The following is a 16,824-nucleotide window of genomic DNA, read 5'->3' on the forward strand; positions in this document are numbered from 1 at the left end:
GGTACTGGAATGAAGATAAAACTGATGTTTTCTCAAAACCAAATATCCATTTCTTCTTCCAAAGTTGTATGATCCTGAAGTAAGAATATATTAGTAGGGCAAAATTGACAAGGAGAACTACCCTACTGTGAAAATTTAGATAAATGTGCTCTACATGTACAGTTTGTATTGTGGTGAATTTTCAGTCAGACAGTATTTCAGTCAAGTGGCATTTAGCCTTCTAACATTCAGGATACTGTCATAAATGTAGTCTATTTACTAAGAAATTACACAATCTGCTTTGGAAGCTGTTGCTATTCTGCTGAAGTCTGGATTAATTATTAAAGCTGTTAAATCAATTTAAGGTGCCTGGACTTTATACTATCCATACCTTTTGTTCTGTCAGGTGTCATATTTGCAGGCAACAAAACGGCAAATACTGCTGTATTGTAAAACATCACTGGAATGTGTTGTTTAGTACATGAAAGCCCCACTTTGAAACTTTCACATTCTACTTATAAATCAAATGTGTATTGCTGTGTAAGCATACTTGTATTTCAGGTCCTGCTATAATCCTTTTTTTTTCTGCTCACATGCTTTGTATTGTACACTATCATACATCACCTTTGTAGCTCTCTAAAGCAAGATAACACTCTTTACCCAGGCCATCACCACACACTTGTAGAATGCACATCTGAAATATCCTGGTAAGCAGGAGTTGAAGTTCTTACAAATACCTGCCATGAAGGATGCATTAGAAAGCATTGTGCATTGGCTTGCTCAGGACTGCCTTATGGATTATATCATAACCACTATCCAGGTGACTCAGCCATAGTGAACAGAAGTCAGTGGCAGAGTATTTAAATGGAGATGTGTGAGTATAATTGTAGCTGCTGCTTAGATAAACAACACCAAATTTGCCATTTGTACCGCAGTGGAAAGCCCAACATTCATAAAGCAGAGGTAACTGCCAACGCATTAGCATCTTCTTGGGTGGACTGGTGGCATCCTTTACAGTACCCTACACTTTGTGGCAGGTTATAGTAAGCAGTCCTTCACATAATCACCCCATCCTATGTTATTTCACCCAATATATCTAGTCTGTCACATCTCCACTGTTGCCAGTCCAGTGTGTCTTTTGCTGCACACTCTTACATTGTGCCTCCCTAGTGCATCACTCCTAGACTCATTTTGCGTAGACGCTTCATTTGTCCACTTAATGTGCATTTCTCACTTTTATACTTCCCCATGTCTAATTATGCATCCTCCCTGCAGTCTTGCACTAGTACTTGCAAACGTACCTCTTCTATATTTTCCATTGGACATCCTTTCTTCTTACTTCTTGCTGTCCCATTTTCTGACTTTGTCAGCTTAAACATTTTCTTGTTCTTCTGTGCTACAACTGTATCTGCTGCTGCAGAAGAAATGGTAGTATTATGAACAGGAGTACAGCTAGGTAAATAGTATGCATAAATTACTAAATGTAAGTGCAGTGCAAAAGTTGTGTGCTCTGCTGCTAATGATGACTATACCATGTTGTATCAGGCTAAATGTACAATTATATTCGCTTTCATTGACTGTTGCCAGTAAGCATATCATTTTATGAAGCTGCTCCACTAAGCAGTTTAAATATATCTACCCTCCCATTGTATTCCATAAAATTTGGAATACTGAGTATCCACCAAGCCAGTCTCTGTTGCTCTTTTAAACTTTAGGGGTTCTGAGTTGCATGTCCGTACTATAAATTTGTCTTTGGAAGTTCCTGCTCTCATCACATCTGCTCATACCAGTGAGCACTAGAAGATCATACTGGAAGGTCCCCCTCTTTTGACAGCTAAAGCTTGAGATACCCTCTTTTTCATATCTTCCTTCATGCTTAGCACACTATGCAATAACTAGAAAAGTATTAACACCTTTTCCATCTTACTTTTAAAAAATCTGCAAAGTCTGAGACAAGACTAGTAATCAGTGGGGAGCCTTCAGTATATTTTGTGTATTGTAACATAATTACATACGCCCTCTGCTTCATTTTATTTACTCATCTAAACACAGGTCAGCCTGCTAGTTTTCATTCCTGTTGCCAGACTTCTAGCACTAGGTCTCCTAAGACAATGTAGAAAACTGCCTTATGTTAACAGATAACTTGCACTCAAAACTACAAATTCCATCTGTGAGAAGTGTAAGTTTCTAATTAATCAGAAGGCTTCTTCCTTACCTAAAAACATGCCCTGTGAGATTAATACACCTCCATCAACAAAATCCTTCACAAATCGCACAGAACTGCCTTATGCTGAGATTACAAAAGAATCACTCCCAAACCTTTCTAAGACATAAGCAGATTAAGTCTCACCAAAAATCAGGCTACTCATCCACTTCATGTACATACATACATACGAACATTTCAAGCACGGGCATTAATGCCCTTCTAGCCTGCCAATATAACAAAACACTTGTTCCCATAATAAGTGTCCAGGCTGTTCTTAAAAATATCTAAACTAGTACTTGCTTTAATGTAATTTGGTAGTTTGTTCCATGCATCAGCTACTTTGTCAGAGAACCAATCAGTACACTTCTCATTCCTATAGAATATTCTACATATATTGTCTTGCTGATTCTCTAGTACTTTTTGATAAGCCCAAACATTCACAGAGATAGTTGTCTCTAAATACCCCAGATACCTGAATAATATCTTTTAGATATCTATGAGACACTGTACAAGTTCGGATATTTTAATCTTTCATAATAACTTCAATTTTCACATCCATGGATGCTAGTGGGGAGGATGGCGTAGTGGTTAAAGTTTTCACCTTATAGGCGCAAGGTGCAGGGTTTGATTCTCACATGGGGTAACTGGCTAGGCTTAAAATGGTCCACAAAGGCAGTTAGCCTAGTACTAATCTATGAGCCTTGGTATATTTCCACTGTATTCTTTCCTGTCTATTCATGGTTGTTTTCTTATACGGTTTCCATATTGTTATTCCATACTCAAGTTTGGGTCTAATGTAACTAACAAACAATGACTTCATCATTTCTGATTTCCTAGACTTTATAAATCTTTTATACAACCTATAGTTCTATAACTATCATTAACCAATTGGTTGATATGATTAGAAAAACTCATAGCAGGATCTACCCATATATCCAGGTCCTTAAATGAATCTACAGTTTCAATCATTGTGTGCTGCATTAAATATTCACCTTTCATTTTATGTCTCCCACATCTCATATGCTTAGCTTTTGATGTATTTATTAGCATATTATTCTCCTGTCCCCAAATGGTCAATTTAGTCAAGTTCTTTTGCAGACATGCCTTATCTGTAACACATGTAATCACTTTACCCAATTTCAGGTCATTTGCATATAGACTATAGAACACTTCAAATGAAAAAGTTAGGTCTGAAAGATCCAATATAAACAACTAAGGGCCTAGAACAGAGCCCCGTGGGGCGCCCTGACTGTAACCAAGAATTTCACCTGTTCAAATGCTGTATGATACTTGCCATGTCCTACTTTTTAAGCCATGCAGCTATCCATCTTATCAAGAGTAATTCGATACCTAGTCATTCTAGTTTATTGATCAGTGTTTTGTGTATGACCCTGTCAAATGCTGAAGTTAAATCTATATAAATTACATCACAACACAATTTTTCATTCATAGCTGTAACTATATTGTTATGGAACATAATGTTACAGGTGGTAATAGATCTATTTTCAACATACACATGCTGATACATGGTTTCAAGTCCCAACATATCCAGTTCTGACAATAACTTATCCAATATTATCTTCTTCATTATTTTTCACAACAATTAAGTAGACTTTAGGTCTGTATGACTCTGGGTTTGTCCTACTCCCCTTTCCCTTAAAGACAGGTTTAATAGGCACATGTCTCCAATCTTGAGGAATCTCCCCATATTTATATGACCTAGTAAATAGATAGAATGGTACTGTAAGTTCTTGCTGAAGTGCTTTCAAGTTATTATTACTAATTCTGTCTCCTCCCTGTGATTTGTTTTAATCCACTTTGTGCAGTTCTTTTTCAATATAATCTAATTTGATTCTAGTATCTGGGGTTACCTGGATGTCACTAGGACAGCTTATCACCCCTTTTGTGGAGCCAAACTGTTTTGCATAATATTTTGTAAATATGTATATTTACCTCTCTCTCTCTCTATATATATATATATATATATATAAAATATATGTGTGTATATATATCTATCTCTATATATATATATATATATATATATATATAATCTGTGTCTGAGAATAAATTTTAGAATCTACACACAGTCTTTACTCCTTCCACATCTTATGTATCTATAAAGATGTTTCCTATCTGTATATACATGTTCTTCAAATTTTTCTTGATCTTGTTTCACACTATGCTTAATTTCTTTGTCCAGCTTGCTTATTTCAGTTTTCAAAGTTGTAGTTCTACCTGTCTTCAGTTTCTTACATTTCTGTCTCTCACCTTAATCAGATATATTGTTCTTATGGAAATATATCCCCTGATGTTGTATGCCTAAATCCTGATGTTAAACATTTTTTTGATTTTTTGCACTCAAACAATTTCTCTTTCAAAACTTTTCACATTCCATCTGCAGTTTTTCCACTGTATACCTCAGCCCAGTTAGTTTTACATAGTGACTGTTTTGCTTCCATATAATCTGTAATTAATCATCTGTGCATTGGTTTAGATTTCAGTTTGGCAGAATTATCTAGCAACAAATTAACCTTTGTAACCCCATGATCACTGCACATCAACAATGGTAAAAATTGAATTTAAGTAACAGTAATTTCTTTAGGAGCACAAACAATGTCTAGTATGCTTCATTCCCCTGGTAGTTTTTTTACAATCTGAAGCAATTGTTGTTCCTGAACATAAGTTGTGAATAATTTCCTTACTAATGCTGTTGAATAAATATTATTCCACGCTGTTTCTGGTAAATATAAGTCCCCAACTAATATTACTCTTCTACCCTCCTGTGTTTCATGTAAGAAATGTATGAATTTCACTAGGTCATCTGCACTTGACTTTTGTGGTCTTTACACTCCAAACATTGTTATATGTTACAGGGTTGCCTTTATTGTCATAGTTATACAATCCATAGTATTGGTGTTATCACTGAACATGTAATAATCACAGGTCTCATAACTATATTTAATCCCTATGATAAAACCTCCACCTGATTTTTTGTTAGAATGTCTGTTACAGTAAAAACATTTATACCCTGACAAAACTGGTTTCCTATCATTTTTCTTTACGCATGTTTCACAAACAATAACAACATCAATCGTGTGGAAACGTAGCAAATTTTCCAATAAAAAAACTTTATTATTAATGCTCCTAGCATTAACAACCATCAGAGATGCATTGAATGATGCTATGTGTGAACTGTTAAATTTTCATCCTGGCAAAAATTCTGCCTAGTGTTTGTCAAATATTGCAAAATATCTGCTGCAAAAATTCTCTTCATTGATCTTGAAAAATACATGCCATCCTGTCTGAACACATGTGCACAAGGCTTGGATGCTGTACACATTTCCATTTTTTTTTAAATGGGACATCTTTTCCATGTATTGTATTCACCCAAAAAATCTTTTCATTCACAGTGACCTGACTATCCCTTCTATATGTGATTTGTGAAAAATACGTCCTGACACCACTACAAGCTCTACTTGATCTAAGAGGACTGTAAGTTCCCTACTAACAGTCAGAGAGTCCTTGCAGATGAGATCATTTATACCAATATGAATGAAAACAGATCTATACTTCCTTACATTAAGGTGTTCCAAGGCTTGTCTCACATCTCCTATTTTTGCTCCTGACAAGCATAACACTATTCAATGCTCATTATCTTCAAACATTCCAAATTTGAACCACAACAACCATAGAAAAGATTTAGTGATAGCTGGCTCTATTGTCTGGCACACTGACGCATCACTCACTAGGCTAGACAAGGAGAGGGTTACAGTGAGTTGTCTTCAGATGTCAAGCTCTCTGCCATTACAAGGGCCTTAAGGACCCTAACTCCTGACAAATATGACTGTGACATGGCACCTGTATATTTGGGAATGAATGACTTGAGACATAAAACCCTTAGGAATTGCAGAGAAACATGTTGGAACTTTCCATAAATGTTACAAATGCATGTTTAGTACTGAGCAAAATCCTTCCTTCACCTTGATTAATGCCTAATTAGAAAGGAAAGATAGTTGATTAAATAGATGGCATCATTCTAGGGGATGTGTTAGCATGGGGCAAGACTCTCAACAGTCTAGATTGTTTCAGTCAGTTCGGCCTGCACCCCTCGTTCCAAGGCTTCTGCATACTGGCTAAAGCCTTTGCTGCCCACCAGTGCATTTTTTTAGATAGATTCCAATCGATGGACATTGCAATGTAACTATCATGAGTCTTGAAATCAGATAACATTAAGGTGGCTTTCCTCAATGTCAGAAATCTAAACAATAAATTGCATGATCCTAAGGCACTTGATGTTTGAAAAACATCCATGTCTGCAGACATACTTAGACTTGATTTAAACGTATACAGAGCACTCCCTCTGAACTGGATTTTGCATTTTTCATTCCTTCAGACCCAATGGCAACTGTGGTAGAGTCTCTATATTTGTACAAGAACATATTACCTCCAGGTATATCTCTAGGTAGCCATAAGATCAATTAGATCATTCTACAAAGGATTAATTATCAACTAATTTCAGGGTTGTGGTACTGGCGACTGGGCTGCAGCCCTCGCCCCCAGCTAAAAAGAAAGAAAAATATTAAATGTGCTAACTCAGGAAGTCAGCTCTTATTTTTGAATTAAAAATAATAGTTGACTTTCTGTTTTGTTCTGGGTCCACAGAACTCTGTGGATGAGCAGAGTTCCAATTGGATTTGATTGGCAGCATTCAGCAGTGACATAAGTGTTGCTCAATGAGTAACTTACTGGACTGCTGCATAATGCTGCCAGGAGCCTTTCCTACTGGATTAGGTAGCTTGAGCCAAGAATAATGAAGCAATTAATGTGGAAGAGGAAACATGAGTGCTTGAAACATTTATTTATTTTAAAATATTTATTTTCAGGCGCTATATGTGCTACTGCCAGGATGTGGGAAAAAGGTACGTAAGTAAGTGAGAGAGTCTGCATACATGGTCAAACTATTGAAGGGGTTTTTGGAGGAATGTTTAATTTTGATGTCAGAGAAGTTTTTGTGCATACATGGACAAACTACTGAAGAGGTTATTGGGGGAACTGTTTCACTTTGGTGTCAGGGAAGTTCTTGTGCATACATGGGCAAAATACTGAAGGGATCATTGGGAAAAATGTTTCATTAAGTGCTTGTGCATACAATGACAAACTGCTAAGGGGTAGTTGGGGGAAGTGTGCCATTTATTGATTGTGCATACATGGTTAAACTACTGAAGGGAATGATGTGGAAATAATTAATGGTCACATCTGTGTAGGGGTGGTTAAAATAAATTACTTTGTCCAGTTGCTGATATTTTTACATTCTGATATCTGAGGTATATTAGTCAATATAGCTGGCTTTAACTGGATGCATAGATTGTCTATGCATAAAAGTGACTGATGTTGTTCATAGGTTCATAGGTTGGTACTAGGCTATCGGCCCTAGGGCCTATACAAGCCTAGCCATAAAAATTCCCTTGTTATTTCTTCCCACACTATTTACTTCCCTGCATCCTTAACCTGGGGATGAATTTCAAGGACTTCCGACATCTTCATGTCGTCAGGCAGCAAACTTCAACTTATACATCAGGTGTGCACAAAAGTCAACAGTTACTTACTGTTGTTATTTATTTAAAATAAATATTTATTATTCTGGCTTTACAGTAGTAGTGTACATATTTTTTCACTTTCTGTAACAGTGAAGCATCAGCATTACACTCAGTAAGTAGCCATCTGTGGTGGTCTAGGCAGGATGCGTGTGATATCAACTGATCACTGGCAAGGTGTTGTACTGAGTAGTGTTGCCATAAAACACAACTTGGTTCTTGTATGGAGTTTTTGGCTATCCATTCCTTCTATGTGCTCTTCTTTTCCCTTTGTGATTCTATCCATGTACTTTGGTTTCTTTGCCCAGACACTTAGCAGTATAATATATGCCTCTGGCCATTTGTTCTTTTACTTTTAATCCCAATCTAGCACCAGAAAACATTTGGCTTTTTGGAATGGTAGGGACTATTCCCAGAAAGACTGACTATATTTTCTTACTCATAATTTTTTGTTCAGGCCATCATTATTAAGTCAGAAGGTATTTTAACAAATCTAAGATTTGCCCGAATACATCTACAGCTTTATGACTTCTGGAGTCCTAGCAGACCCCATCTCAATTCAATTACTTCCTCCAGATTTAAATTACAGTGGAATTTTAGCCATTTACAGAGTATTAAAAGCTTGGGGTGGGAGTATAAAGTAAAATAAAGTATGAAAAAGCAAGAAAAAGTTATCGCTGGATGGTGTGTGTCCTAGATGAGGGGAACACAGAGAAGGGCATTGGAAGAGTACAGGGGAGACTAGTGGGTAACATGGAGACCCATGAAGTGTTGATTACAGTTAGACATCTAAAGTGTATATAGTCAGTAAAGTGACTATAATGAGTGGGTTTATACAGAAGTCGTATACGGATGAAAGTGAATGACCACATCTGCTTGATCATAGGTAATGGTTATTGACCTGCTGTAATACAACCCCACTCCACACATTCAGGTGCTTCCTGCACCCCCCACCCTTGGTTTGGCATCATCAGCCTCCACTGTATTCTAAATTATCTCCATGGTACCAAAAAACTCCATTATCTATGTGTGACTTTAACTATCTTTCAATAAACTGAGACAGCTATACTTCGACTGTAAAATATGCCCAAAATTTCCTAGAATTGATAAACAAAAATACCACTGAGCAGTCAGTAGATAAACCTACTAGAAGTGACAGCATTCTTTTTCTATTTTTTTTTTAATATTCTTAATCTGATTATTAAAAATATTGCCTCTTGCACTACTGTTCTTCAATAAAGTCTAGCCACAGATTTGGAATGTTTTCCTTTAAACTTCCAAAAACCCCTGGAGTAAACCCGACTGACTTTAAGGACTGCAAACCTGTCACCCTCTACTTATTCTATAAAGAAATATCAAAACTCACTTATGACTGCACCTCTCTGGTCTTGACATAGCAGCATGTTTCACTAAGGCATCCTATACCCACTTAAAAAAAAATAGAGAGCTAGCAGCCTCTACTCGAACCAAGTATCATGGAAGATTCAAAAACAAATCACCCTGGTGGTCCACCATCATAAATAAACCTATGCACCAGAAGAAAGAAATTCCTTAAATTATTTAATCTATTCAAATCACATCTTCTCATGGATTATATCAAAATCATTACAAAACACTGAAGAATTATATTGTGTCGACTAAAGAAGCCCTGAATTTACGCTGGTCTCTAAAGCATAAGATAATTACAAATCCTTCTTTGGCTATGTTAGAAAACTAAGAAACAACACCCTACTTTACTCTGAAACTGCTCATAATGACATCTCCTTTTCTGACCCAAAAGACATTGCCAGTGTCCTTGCAAATAAATTTAATACCAATTTCATCCCTGAGAATTGTGTTTAAAGTCCTTGAATCTTTTATTCCACTAATTATTTCTTAAGATCATTTACAGAAAGTGCTAACCTAGACCAGAAATACCTCCATCCATGGGACTTGACAATATATCTGGTTGCTTAATTAATAGTGTTAAGCATGCCCTTTCAGTGATATTCCTTAAATTGTTTAACCTAGGTTTAGCTAAGGTTTTGTCCTTGATAAGTGGTACACTGCAGTGGTGATGTCTTACAAATGACTTGTGAAATTGTAAACCTATCAGACTTACAAGCCTTATGTGCAAAGCCATGCAACATGTTACAACTGATTTCATAAAGTACAATAGCAAGAATCTTTTAGACTCTATCCCCAGCAGTGCTGGCTTTGTGAAGAGTAATGCCCATCTGTTAAATATGGTAAACTTCTTTGAAAGGGTTACAGAGGCTATAGAAGGCAGCCTTGCAATGCACAATGCATATATTTATCTGGTCAAGGCCTAAAGCTCAATTCTCTATGCTAGCATCATACAGAAGTTTAATGCTTTAAAAGAATCAACCCATATGTAATAGGATGGATAGCAAACTAGCTGAATGACATGGCCCATACAGTGCAAGTTGGAAGTACCTCATTAGACTAATAGTGTCCTTCTGGGCTCTGTGATGGGACATCTCCTTTTTGGCATTTGCTTCTCTCCCACTGACGAGTTAGTTGTTATAGCTTCGAAATAAATGCATAGCAATCCACTTCTTCTTCTTCTTCTTCTTTCAACTTTTTCCGGTTAGGGGTCGCCACAGCGGATCATCTGTCTGCTCATGATTGGCAGTAGAGTTTTACGGTATCGAGTTGCCAGCCCGGCACACAACCTTCCGCAGAAGGGGCACACACTCACACCTAGGGCCATTTTAGAGTGTCCAATCCACCTACTGCATGTCTTTGGGATGTGGGAGGAAACCGGAGCACCCGGAGGAAACCCATGCATCCACAGGGAGGACATACAGACTCCGCACAGAAGGCACCCCAGCCGAGAATCGAACCACAGAACCTCTTCCTGTGAGGCGGCAACCATAGCAATCCACTTATTAACACAAAAATTTATAAAAAGTATGCTAATAAACTATGATACATGAAATATTACATAAATAATATTTTATTGAAAGACTTATTTTTGGAATCAAACATTTCCTCCATCAGTTACTATAGCTTACATATTAGGTCTGCATGAGAAGAATAACAGTAGAAAAGCCCTTGATGGGCCCACTTTGTTGGTTCTTTACTAGTTAAGTTAATATTAGCCGATATTAGTAGCATTTGTTTAACCTCCTTTATAACTCCAATTGGCTGAGGAGCCCTGTTGAGAGCCCTGGATTATTATAATGTCACTGAAAAAGAGTTGTCTTGGTATTAGATTTTGACTGGGTGGAATGTTGAAAAGCATAACTTCATAGAGCGATGTGATCATTTAAATTGCAATTGTATATATATGTTTATTAGATAGATAGCTATCCATATTTAAGCAATATGTTTGGATGTGAGTAATGGGAAATGTGGTTATTACCCAGAGATGATCTGATCTGGTCACAAACGCAGCCAACCATAGTAAATTATATACTGCCATTATACAATGATATACTGCTGTTATAAAATTATGTCATTAAAACAATGCCCCTGTATGGCAGGACTTTAGTTGTTTTGTATTCTTTTTTCTGAAGACTTTGAACTTTTAAATGTTATATGAAAGTGTATGCTGCCATCTAGTGCAAGGGTCATTATTTTGTGACAGACACATCGATGGTTTATGTGAATCTAATGGGATAACGCCAGCATTATTGTTTCAAGCATAGTGAGAGGAAAGATAGGAAGATTGAGAAAGATGGGATGGAAAAGCAAGCTAGTAAGATTTTTTTTTCTGTGTGTGTCTGTTTATTTTTTGGATTGCTGCTTGTCATCTTTGTTTATAGTGTATGACATCCTGTACATTTTCTATCCCTGCTAACATAAAATTAAAAATAAGCACATCCTGTCAAGAAGGAAGTTGATTTTAAGAAATGGTATAAGTAAATCAGAAGTCTTTTATTTACAAAGACAGGCTAATAGCTCTTGCTTATTACACAGGATGAGCTCTGGTGAGTGTGGTTGTGGGTGTCAGACAGTGAGAAAGAGTTCATGTGCATGACTGTTACCACCTGGAGGTTATAGATGAATGATGTGAGAATGAGAAATACAGAAGCAAGAAGCAATAAACTGGCATGATAAATCTGAGCAATTAATTATTCATGAAAACATACATACGTGTGTATGTGTGTGTGAATGCCTGTATGAAGCATTTTTAAGGAGCTGAAGTTATGCTTTTTTTTGTTTTGTTCTTTAGATGTTTGTTGATACACACACACACACACACACACACACACACACACACACACACACACACACACACACACACACACAGACACGTGTATAGATAGATTAATTTATATGTATTTTTCTTTCTCTTACAGCTGCATCATCATGGTTATGTAGCTTTAAGTCTTCATTTTTGTCGAAGCTGTATGTGGCACATCAGTTTGATTGACAAAAGTTGATTCAATAGAGCATTCTATAAAAAACAGGCTGGAATTCAGATGAAAAGCAAGTAGCTTATTGATAAACTGCACAAAGCTCCCAGTGGGTGCTTAACCACAAGCATAGGGCATACAATCAAAATGTCGATCACACATTGGCAACACCACTAACGCAAACTCCAAACAGTGACAGTTGAAAATGACGAACTCTGTTATTCCAAAAAGCAAAATCTCACCCCCTTTTTGACCATTGTTAGCACTTGTTTGTAGGTGTGGAGCAGTCAGAAATGTCGACTTTCTGTGTTTTTGTGACATTATAAGGAATTGGCAATATGGATTTTGTGTAAAGGAGTCAATGAAATGCACATTTGCTGATGGGCGATCGACATTTTGACAGTAAACCCAAGCAAAGCTTTCATGAATAATTAATTTTTTTTTGTTTATTTTTTAATATGCTATGCTAAACTATGCACTCAGTACAGCCCTCTTTTATTTAATGCATGCCCCTGTAACATAATGATTTTGTAACATCAGGCTGGAAAGGTATGTGCAATGGCAAAGCCCAACATATGCTCAGAGATTGTATTCTTAATTGTTGTCAATACAGTTGTGTTTGTACATATTTCTTTTCGCAAAACATTAGTTAATCACTAATCTTGGCTATTTGTGAAGGACCATTTCACCTACATATAGACTCCCAAAGATCAACAAACTGAACTAAAAGATCTCCAGATCACCCTAAACAGGGCAAACTATTACTATATAGCTTATTATGGGATACCATCCATGTCCCATGATTATCATATACGTTTCCTAAATGTGCTGAATGAAATTCCTCTTAGCAAGAATGCCATTATATTGGGAAACTTTAACTACCCTTCAATAAACTGGAGTACATACATCACCAATATAAGGTATGGCCAGTGGTTTTTAAACTTAATAAACAAAAACTCCTTAGAACAGATAGTTAAACCAACTAGAGGTCTGAATACTCCCGTGCTGGTCCCCACAAATGCAGCCACTTCATTCCCCTGTTATCTTTCCCTGGAAACATACGACATTCACATTCAAAATCCAATAAGACTTTGCAGCAATTATCTCTGAGTTCAAGGATTTCAAACATACTAACCTCATCCAATTATATGACAAGCTTTCAAAACTCTCTTATGGCAGCATCAGGAGTTCTGTAACCATTTAGATAAATGTATAGACTTGGTAGTCCCTCTTAGAACAAAATGTATTGGGAAATCTAAAAACAACACCCCTGGAAATTCACAAAAATAAATAAATAAATGTTCCAATAAAATTTTGAAAAGTTAATTCAATTATACATCAGATTTAAATTCCTTTATGTCAAAGATAGTATCAAAAATGTTACTGAAAACTAAAAAAATGCTATTAGGTCTACTAAATAATCCATGCACTTAGGTTAGCATTTGATGCTAAGACAGATATAAATCCTTTTTTAGCTAATTTAGGAAGCTAAGAAACAGCATAGAACACTCTCTGAACTCAGACAAAATGGTGCCTCTCATTTGAACATAATAAATATTGCCAATATACTAGTAAACACATTCAATCCTACTTTTGTGTATAGTCCACAAATCCCTGAATCCATTACACTCCCTGTTATCAGAAACAAACAAGGACTGAAGGTGCGAAGACAAAAAATACTTATTCCATGGGGCCTGACAATATAAATATTTATACCTCTCAGTGTTGGCTACAGCTGATAGCCATCAAGACTTGCTCCTGGAAGCCCAGTGCTGCTAATCGGGTTGTTCCCCATCTGCTGTAAGACTTCCCACAAGTATCTTGTTTTTTCAGAAGCTACAACACAGTCTACCAAAGTGTGGACACCTGGACGCATCCCTTATACCTCTCAGTGTTGGCTACAGCTGATAGCCTTCAAGACCCGTTCCTGGAAGCCCAGCACTGCTAATCAGGTTGTCCCCTCTGCTGTAAGACTTCCCACAAGTACCTTGTTTTTTCAGAAGCTACAATGCAGTCTACCAAAGTGTGGACACCTGGATGCATCCCTTATACCTGTCAGTGTTGGCTACAGCTGATAGCCTTCAAGACTCGCTGTATGTGTCTCTATTTTTTTTAATTTGCTATGACCATTTTTGAACCAGGCCAGCACACTCGCGGAACATACCTAGGCCGTTTTATCTCCCACATAGACTAATTATTTGCTTAACCTTAAAGTTGAGGTCTTTCCTCCCTTACGCCACTAGATGGCAGCATAATACAGTGACTGATTTGCTTTAGTCTGCTGAGCTTTGTTCTGGATCTCTGCTTAACTAACTTATTTGGTAACCTAATTTATCTACTAAAAACTTGTATAGTAGACTCTGATTTCCAGAGTAAGGGATAGCTGGATTTGTATAAATTACTGCCATAACACCCACAATAAGGTGTTTCTTATCTGCCTGAGATACATTGGTGATAAGCTTTCTGGAAGGCCTGATTGGCTCCACACAATCTACTGACTGGTTCTGCCCCGCATCGCTCCCCTACCCTACCCCCATATCCCACCCACCCCAGTGCTCTTACACTTATACCTCCCTAACCACACCCCCTCCCTAAGTAACTGTTAATTGATATAACTCCATCTCATCCCTTCTTAATTACTTTATCTATTACCTCTCTCTTAATTGAAATAACTCCACCTCATCCCTCCTAACTTACTTTATCTATTACTTCTCTCCTAACACCTACCTCTTACTTATACAGTTAGCTACTCTGCTCAGGAAAACGTTACCTTCCCTATATTTTAACTTGTTTTTATTTATTAACTATATCTCCATGGGCTTTATAACTCTTCTTAGCAATATGTCTCTTATAACTAAAACTATCCTAACCAAACTAATATTCATACACATATTTGTTCTAGGCTTAACCATGATCTATCTCCTTACTTCCTACGAAAAAGCTAATTATTACCACTTTAGTTACTGTCGCAGACAAACAGCCATCCAATATCCTATCCAAACACATACTCATTTAAACATTACATGTACCCCTAACTACCTACTAGCCAAATACCATCGACTTACACACATTAACTTCAACAATCCAAATATAAGGAGACTAAAATATCTAACCAGCTTCTCGTGCAAACCATCATTAGAACTAAAAACTCCAACCCTTAGCGATGGTGACATCCACCCTAACCCAGGACCAACTAATGACTCCACTGACATAACTTATAATATCACAAGCTCTACTCTCCCAACACTAACCACTGTTTCCAATGCCTTACTTATAGGACATCTCAATATCCGAAGCATTAACAATAAGATTGCCCATCTCCATGCCCTCCTTGATACTCACTCCTTTGACATCTTCTCTCTTACTGAAACTTGACTGAAACCTGGTACTAAAGACAATGCAATACTTCCCCCTGGCTATGACATATTGAGAATGAACCAAAACCAAAATGAAGGATGTATGCAAGTCTTTAAGTACCAAAACCCAAAGAATGGACTTGCAAAGAGTGTCCAAAAGAAGGTCAGAAACCAACCACTTGAGTGATAACAAGCACTTTATTTACAATAACGCCAAAAACAGAATATGCGTTTTCGACCCAAAATTCAAGTCTTCATCAGAAGTAAACAATTAACAATCATTTCTAAATACTTATATAGCCATCCAATTATACAAATTACACACGTAATAAATCAATCAAGTTTGTTCCAGAATCAATATAAATAATGTTGTTCATAAAAACATTCATTAGACTTTCCAGATTAAAATATATAGTTTATATTACTTTCATAAATTAATACAATAATTAGTTCAACAGTTTAAACCTTAAAATTAAATTATGTTTCTTAAAAATACATTTAATTAATTTAATTGTAATAAAATTTACTTTTGTATTACTCTATAATTATACATGCCTCACAAAAAGTTATGTGTACTGCCATCTTGTGGCTATGCCTTAAAATCACAGTTTGGCTGCCCTTAATTTTAAAACTGAAGAAATGGAAATCATATCATTTAAACCTGGTGGTTTTGTGGAATCTAAAACAATTTGCCAAAATAACTCCCTATATTCAAGTTTGGCCTCCCACATACCCCCTCTTAATTCCTTAGGTACAATTTCCAAAACAAAGAAAATAAATTTAGCCTGAGGACAAGTCAAAGTGTGTCTGTATAGGGCGTTTTTGTTGTTTTGTTTCCTAATTTCATAACAGTGTTCATATATACGGTTCCTTAACTTTCTCTCAGTTTTTCCTATATAAAATGAAGTGCAAACCTCACAAGTAGCAACGTAAACCACACCGTCGGTGTTACAATTAGAAAAACATTTACTAGTAATCTCCCTGTCTCTTGATGCAATTGAGATACTACCTTCATTGAGTATTAAGGGGCATTGTGGACAAGTACCACATTTAAAAGTACCTGGTCTTTTTAAGGAGGTGTTAACCTTTCCAAACTCAAAAAGTTGCTTGAAGTTTAAATCTTTACGATATATAAAAGTTAGTGTTTTGTTTTTCAATACTTCTAAATCCGAAATCTCAGTGAACTTATTCCATTCCCTGGTAATAATCTTTTTCACAACTCCTGCATCTCCAGAGAAATCCATAATATATGCATCGTCCCACTTTTTCCCTTCTTGGGTGTGAGTACTTGGTTCTTTCACCTCCTGAATAGATTTTCCAAGAAT

Source organism: Protopterus annectens, chromosome 8.part1, assembly GCF_019279795.1.
Source record: "Protopterus annectens isolate FY-2018-M chromosome 8.part1, PAN1.0, whole genome shotgun sequence".
Classification (NCBI taxonomy): domain Eukaryota; kingdom Metazoa; phylum Chordata; order Ceratodontiformes; family Protopteridae; genus Protopterus; species Protopterus annectens.